Source organism: Corapipo altera, unplaced genomic scaffold (assembly GCF_003945725.1).
Source record: "Corapipo altera isolate COAL_440 unplaced genomic scaffold, ASM394572v1 77b, whole genome shotgun sequence".
Classification (NCBI taxonomy): domain Eukaryota; kingdom Metazoa; phylum Chordata; class Aves; order Passeriformes; family Pipridae; genus Corapipo; species Corapipo altera.
This window is the reverse complement of record NW_020884933.1, coordinates 3007668-3014731: the sequence shown is the minus strand read 5'-3', so window position 1 is coordinate 3014731 and position 7064 is coordinate 3007668.

The window sequence follows — 7064 nt, the reverse complement described above, 5'->3', positions numbered from 1 at the left end:
CCGGTGGATGCTCCGGATCTTGGCCGGGTCCCCCCGCAACGCCCTGCGGCGCCCGGGGAAGGTTTCCAGGGCACCTGGAGGAGGTGGGGCGGCAGCAGCGCCTTCCCGAGCTGCCAGAGCTCCATCGATCGGCTCCGCCGGCGCTGCAGAGACCTCGCCCGGGGCCGGACCGGCTGCGAACTCCAAAGAAACAGCGGAACCCGCCGAGCTGCCAAGGCCGGGGGAGCTCCGCCAGCCCGGCTCCTTCAATCCCTGCTCGCTCCGGCCTCGGGCAGGTCAGGGGGCTTGTTTGGTCTTAAGACTAATTGAGTTTCTCCCCTCTCTGCACAGACTCCCTTTTCAAGTCCCTCAATCCGTGATTCCCGCTGGCGGGATGGGGACCCCGGTGCCACCCCTCTGGTGCCGGGGGACATTCCCTGCCTGGCACAGGGGGGATCCTGGCACAGGGGGGATCCTGGCACAGGGGGGATCCTGGCACGGGGGGGGATCCTGGCACAGGGGGGATCCTGGCACAGGGGGGATCCTGGCCCACGCCGGCGGTTCCCCCGCGTGCTTTGGGTGCAGCAGATGCAGTTCTATAAACACGCTCGCAGTCAGCCCGAGCTGCCCCCGCTCTCCAGGCAGGGGAGGAGGTGGAGACAGGCATTCCCACTGCTCCAGACACAGGCAGAGCGGCTCGGGGGAGGGAGGAGCCGGCCCCGGGTGCCCTGGAGCCTTCTCCATGCAACACCTTGCTGGGAAGAGGCTCCTCCCGTGCAGCTCTGTGCAGCGGGTGACTAATGCCTGTCCCTCTCTCTCCAGGCAGATGAGAACAGCCCGATCCAGGTTTTTAATTGCGTGGGATTTTAGCCGAGATGGCACTAATTTATTTTTCTCTGCTGCTTCAGCACTTCTCCTGCCTCTCCTGCACTTGAAGTCACCTGGAGCACATTCCCCTGGAGAAGGGGTTAAAAACTTTTCCTGCTGGAGAAGCAGCTTTCAGGGTGATCTTTCACCAGTTACACGTGTAGGGTTGTAAGGAGCTTCACATCCTCCCTCTTTATCCCTTAAGACACAACATTATCTCCTCGGGGAGCTGCCCTAAGACATTCTTGTAGACAACCAGTAGATTTGGAGGGCTAAGCTTGGGAAGCCAAGCCTTGGCTCCAACAGACCTGGATTAGCAACGGCCCTGGTGCCTCTTATTCCCTTCTGGATCATCAAGAACTTGCCAAAGCTCATGGATGGAGGATCCTTGCAGGCCCTGGGGACACGTGGAGGGCAGGGGGTGATGCCCCCAGTCCCTGGTGCACCATGGCAGGGTTGTTTTGGGCAGGACCCATTCCCAGCAGCGTTTTCCTCCTCTCCTCCCTCCCGGGCATTGGATAAGTCAAGTCCAACTCTGGAACCTCCCAGATGCTGGGCAAGAACCTGGACCCCTCCCAGAGGCTCGTGTTGGTGTTATTCACCTGCGGGAAGTGGGTTTGGTGTCGTGGCTGTTATTCTTCTGTGATGATTTAAGGACACACTGTCAGCACTACGGAGCCATAAACCCCGGAGGCGCCAGGAAAAGCCGCCTGCAACCCTTCCCTGGAGCCAAGGAGGAGGTTCCCCTGCCCCTCCTGCATCTCCCCTGTGCAGAATAAACCACCCACCCCCCCCGAGCTGCAGCAGTGAGTTGTGGCTGGTGCAGGACAGGGCTGTAAGTCAGGCGGGCTCCGGCTGTTCCTGAGTTATGGCCCTGGCAGGGCATCCATCCCTTCCCCCCCTCCCATTGTGCCGTGTGGGAAGCAGGGATCCATCAGCCTCCCTCCTTCCCCCCTGCAGCAGTGCCAAGGAAAAACCAGCTGGGTAAAGCACAGCCAGCCCAGCCCTGGAGCAGCCCCGCTCTGCCTCGGGAAAAGAGGTTTTCAAGGATCTGCTGTGGTGGTTTCCTCCCACTCCCTCTTTCCCTCCCGCTGCTGGGAAGGCAAACACCGACCTCGCCTGCCCCAGGCTCCCTCCTGTAGTGATCCAGAGCCCCAACTCCTCATGGAGCAGCTCAGAGCCGGGGGCTGCAGTGCCAGGGGGAGGTTTGGCACCAACTGAGGCCCCGGAGCTGCTGTGACACCAGGGATGAGTGTTTGGATAATTACCATTTGCAGGAATAACATATATTTGAATTTAGGAGGCAGGAATCTTGGGGAGGCTTCGGGAATCTCGGGGAACATGTTGTGGCACGGAGCTTTCCCAGGGTTATCCATAAGTCCTCGCTGTGGGCATCAGGCCCCGTTAACAGGCTGTGATTATTATGTTCATCATCATCATATTTTTATATATTTTAATAGTGCCTTTTAGTGCTTGTTTTGGCATAATTTCCACATCCCTCCAGATCGGGCCGTGCATGTTAAACACTGCCTGGGAACACCCCCAGCCCCTCCCAAAAACGGGGGGCAAAGCTGCAGCAGGGAGAGGGGACGTGCCCCAGGCCACAGGGGCAGCAGGGTTGGGGTCCAGGGAACCCCCCCAGTGCTCAGCCACGGACATGAGGCTTGTCTGGAGCTGGGAAATGAGGCCCAACCAGGCCAAGGGCTGCATCAATAATGACATTTCAATATCCAGCTCCAAGCCCCCATTGATTTTGGTCTCTGCACACACTTGGGGCGCCAGGTCGAGCCAAGGTCACACCAGAGCCTGTGGCAGAGGAGGGAATTTGACTCCAGCCTCCTTCCCAAGCCAGAGGTGAATTCCCTAATTCAACCCCCAGTTCTGAGCATCCCAAATTATGGGCTGCCCTTCTCCCTTCCCACAGGAGCTCATCCCAAGCCAATTAAGGAACACTCACCCCCTACCCTCACACACCTTCCAGGCATCGACCTCGGCCCCCATATTTTCATCCAGCCCCTCTCAAATTAAAGCAGCACCCCCAAATTGCCATCTCTGGGCTGCTCTCTTAGAGGGATCTTGGGCTGCACCCCGGGGTGCTCCGGGGGGACCCTCACCCTGGGATCCAAGGGACCCTCACCCTGGGATCCAAGGGACCCTCACCCTGGGATCCAGCCCCGCTCCGGCAGGGACCGCGCTGGGTGGGAAGGGGGAATGTTCTCCCGGTTATTTTATTGCTCTGCTTTGGGGCTGCTTTACAGCCACCATAAAAGCTGGTTGTAAATCAGGGGTGATACCATAAAATCCAGGAACAACCGTAGTTAGAGCCCAAAAGGGACCAGCTCCCCGTGCCAGCCCCGGGACCGCGGGACGAGCAGCTCAGTTCATCTTTTCCCACTCCCACCCTTTTACAGCCACCTCGGGAAGGGGGCTCCAGGGGGGGAGAGGAGCTGATGGAGTCCCCTGTTATATGAACCCTCTGCCAATCTGTGATGAATAACAGGGGGGGGTTTATGGAGCGAGCTTTGCAGTGCAGGAATTTTACACGACTCTCTGCTCATCCCTCTCTGCGCCCACACCCACTCTCAAATTTAGAGGCAGAAGATTGGTCCAGAGGGAAATAAACTTCCTAAACAGCACAGCGTTGGCTGATAAAGAAAGGAAAAAGCAGGGAAGGGGATGGTAACGATGCCTCGTGTATTATGCGCTGCTTTAAGAGTCAAATTTGTTTCTTTTATTGCCAGACAAAAATGTAATTAAAAGTCTGCAGCGTCAGCCACTTGCAACTGAACTTGTTGCGTTTGTAGCAGGACCATTAACACCTCCTGTGTCCGGGGTTTTACCTCAGGGCAGAGTATCCCTTCCCCTGCCTCCTCCCGGGGTGTGGCCAGTCCTGCAGGGATGCACCTGGAAAATGACTCTGGCTCGAGGGTGCTGCTTCCTTCCCGTCCTCTGGGCTGAAAAACCAACCGTGTGCTCTGGCTTTCATTTCCCAACGGGGGTGTGAAAGTGGGGATGTCAAGGGGGGAAACCACCAGCCCCTTCCTCATCCCCGGGCTCCCACCCTGGAGAAATCCCTTGGAAATGTGAGGGGATGAGCGAGAGGGAGGGACAAACGGGATGGTCAGGGAGGGACAGACGGGATGGTCAGGGCAGGACAAACGGGATGGTCAGGGAGGGACAGACGGGATGGTCAGGGCGGGACAAACGGGATGGTCAGGGCGGGAGGGCTCCTGTGGGGGTGTCCCCTGGCACAGCCCGTGCCCCCAGCAAGGGGCAGCTGCTGGGCTGTGCCCCACTGCCCTGAATCCCAGTTTGACACTCTCCATCCCAGTTCAGCCCAGTGGGCACCCAGGTCAGGCAGGGACCAGGGCTTGTCACCGTAGGATGTCACCAGCCCAGGTGACACCCCCCTTACCCCCTTCCCGGGTGTGTTTTGCTGCTCTTCCCCCGGAGCTGCTGCTCGGGGAGATTTTGGGTGGGAGGCAGAGCCAGTGGAGTGTTTGGACGTGCAGTGTCAGCGTTTCCATGACAATGGGAGCCACCTTCTCCCCCTCCCCGTGCTCTCACACAGGCACAGCAGGGCTGTGGGGACACAAAGGGGCTGTGGGGACACACAGGGGGGCTGTGGGGGAGACACATGGGGGCTGTGGGGACACAGGGGGGCTGTGGGGACACTGCAGGGCTCACCTGGGGGTGCACACATGTGCACACCTGGACACACACACGTGTGTCCTGCACTCCCACACCTCCTGCGCGGGGCACACACAGTCACATGGTGGGTTTGGGTTGGATATAGGGAAGGGATTCCTTCCTGGGAGGGTGGGGAGGGGCTGGGATGGAATTCCCAGAGAAGCTGTGGCTGCCCCTGGATCCCTGGAAGTGTCCAAGGCCAGGTTGGACAGGACTTGGAGCAACATGGGCTGGTGGAAGGTGTCCCTGCCCATGGCAGGGGTTGGAATGAGATGGGCTTTGACATCTCTTCCCACCCAAACCATTCCATGATCCCACACACACGACCCTCAGCCCCCCGTGTGCACACACAGAGCTCTCCCCCCTCCTCTGTTCCCTCCCCTCCCCATTTGCAGATTCCACAGGGCTCCAGGCTCCCCTCGCTGCTCACAAGCACTAAGTGGTGTCTGTGCTGGAGGCTGAACACGGATAAAATAAAACTACAGAGGCAGGAGCTGCACTTACAAGATGTAGCGTTTATTTGTTTCCCTCCTCGTGCAGTTCCCTCACTTGCTCCCTCCCTGGTGCTGCTCTTTGGATGCTGGCTGGGACTGTCACTGCCCCAGGTCACCAGAGAGTGGCTCATTACTGGCATTTGCAAAGAAAAAAAAATATAATAAAAATCGTCATTTCTTTTTATTTATTTATTTTTTTTTTTTTTTTTTTTCCCCAGCACAGGTTCCAGCCAAGGAACTAATTATTGGGAGCAGCTCTGGAGAACATCACACAGCCAGGATCCTGCTGGGGCAGTGGCATGTGGCAGGAGGGGAATCTTTGGCCTCTGGGGTTTGCTGCTGTGAGAGCTGGGGCAGGAGGGAGGAGAGAGGGGAGTGATGCTGAGCCAGGGGGAGCTGGGGGTGCCTCCCAACAGCTCAGGGTGGGTGGGGATGTTAAAGCCAGGAGCTGCCAGGGCTGGGAATGCCGTGGGATCCCCTGTGCTGGACACCTTGTCACACTGTGACTCTCCCTCACCAAAACAGGTCCCTCGTTACCCATCACCCCAGGATCCCCCCGCGCTCCCCAGGCTCCCAATCCATCCCTTCCCAGCTCTTTGGGGTCCCTCCTCACACTCACCAGGGCTGCTGTGCCCCTCCACACCCCCCCCCCGGCCCCAGAAAGGCTGTGAGGCAAACACAGCCCTTCCTCCCCATCTCCTCTCTCTTCTCTTTTTAATTGGAATCTTTGCTGAATCCGCTAATTAAGTTCTTCGCCTGCAACTAATATTGTGCAGCTCGTTCCTGCCCAGAAGGGCTCCTCCAGCAGTGGCAGGGGTTGTGTTCACTGGCACCCTTCCACAGCTCCTTCAGAGGGAAAGGAGCCCTTTTTAATCACTGGGAATGACTCATCTGCCAGCAGCCTTCATCCTCGGCCTCACCCTCCTCCTTGTCCTCCTCCTTGTCCTCCTCCTTGTCCTCATCCTTGTTCTCTGGACTGGGCTCTGGGGACCCCCATCAGTGCCATGTCACTGGGGTTGGGCTCCTCATAGACCCCCATTAGTGGGATACAGATGGGGCTGGGATCCCCATGGACCCCCGTCAGTGGGATGCTGATGGGACTGGGCTATTCATGGACTCCATTAGTGCCATGTCAATGGGGTTGGGCTCTGTGGACCCCCATCAGTGGGATACAGAAGGGGCTGGGATCCCCATGGACCCCAGTAGTGGGATGCTGATGGGACTGGGCTCACCATGGATCCCAATAGTGGGATACTCACAGGGCTGGGCTTCCCATGGAACTTCATCAGTGCCATGCCAATGGGGTTGGGCTCCTCATGGACTCTCATTAGCGGGGTTCTGATGGGGCTGGGATCCCCAGGGACACCTGTTAGTGCCATGCCAGTGGCACTGGGCTCTGTGGACCCCCATTAGTGCCATGTCACTGGGGTTGGGCTCGTGGAGCCCCATTATTGGGATGCCAGCAGGTCTAGGCTCCCCTCAGACCCCCAGTGGTCTGAGCTCCACACAGACCCCTCTCACTGCCAGGCCAGGGCTCTGTGCTCCCCACTCCCCACTCTACCTCCTCCCAGGCCGTGCTCTGATCCAAGAGAGGCTGCTTTGCTCACATGCAGCATGAAAATCCAAGAGCCCTTTGATATTTTGCCTCTCCCCCCCAGTTTCTCCTGCTTTCTATTTTTATAAATAATACCTGGGCTGGCGGTGAGCAGAATTCCGAGCGTGCAATTAAACCCCCGGGCACCAGCGCTGCCTTGGAGGGGGGCTTGGAGCCTTTGAGGGGGGTTTGGAGCCTTGGAGGGGGGTTTGGAGCCTTTGAGGGGGGTTTGGAGCCTTTGAGGGGGGTTTGGAGCCTTCGAGAGGGGTTTGGAGCCTTTGAGGGGGGTTTGGATCCTTGGAGGAGGAGTTTGGAGCCTTTGAGGGAGGTTTGGAGTCTTGGAGGCGGTTTGGAGCCTTTAAGGGGGGTTTGGAGCCTTGGAGGGGGGTTTGGAGCCTTTGAGGGAGGTTTGGAGTCTTGGAGGGGGTTTGGAGCCTTTA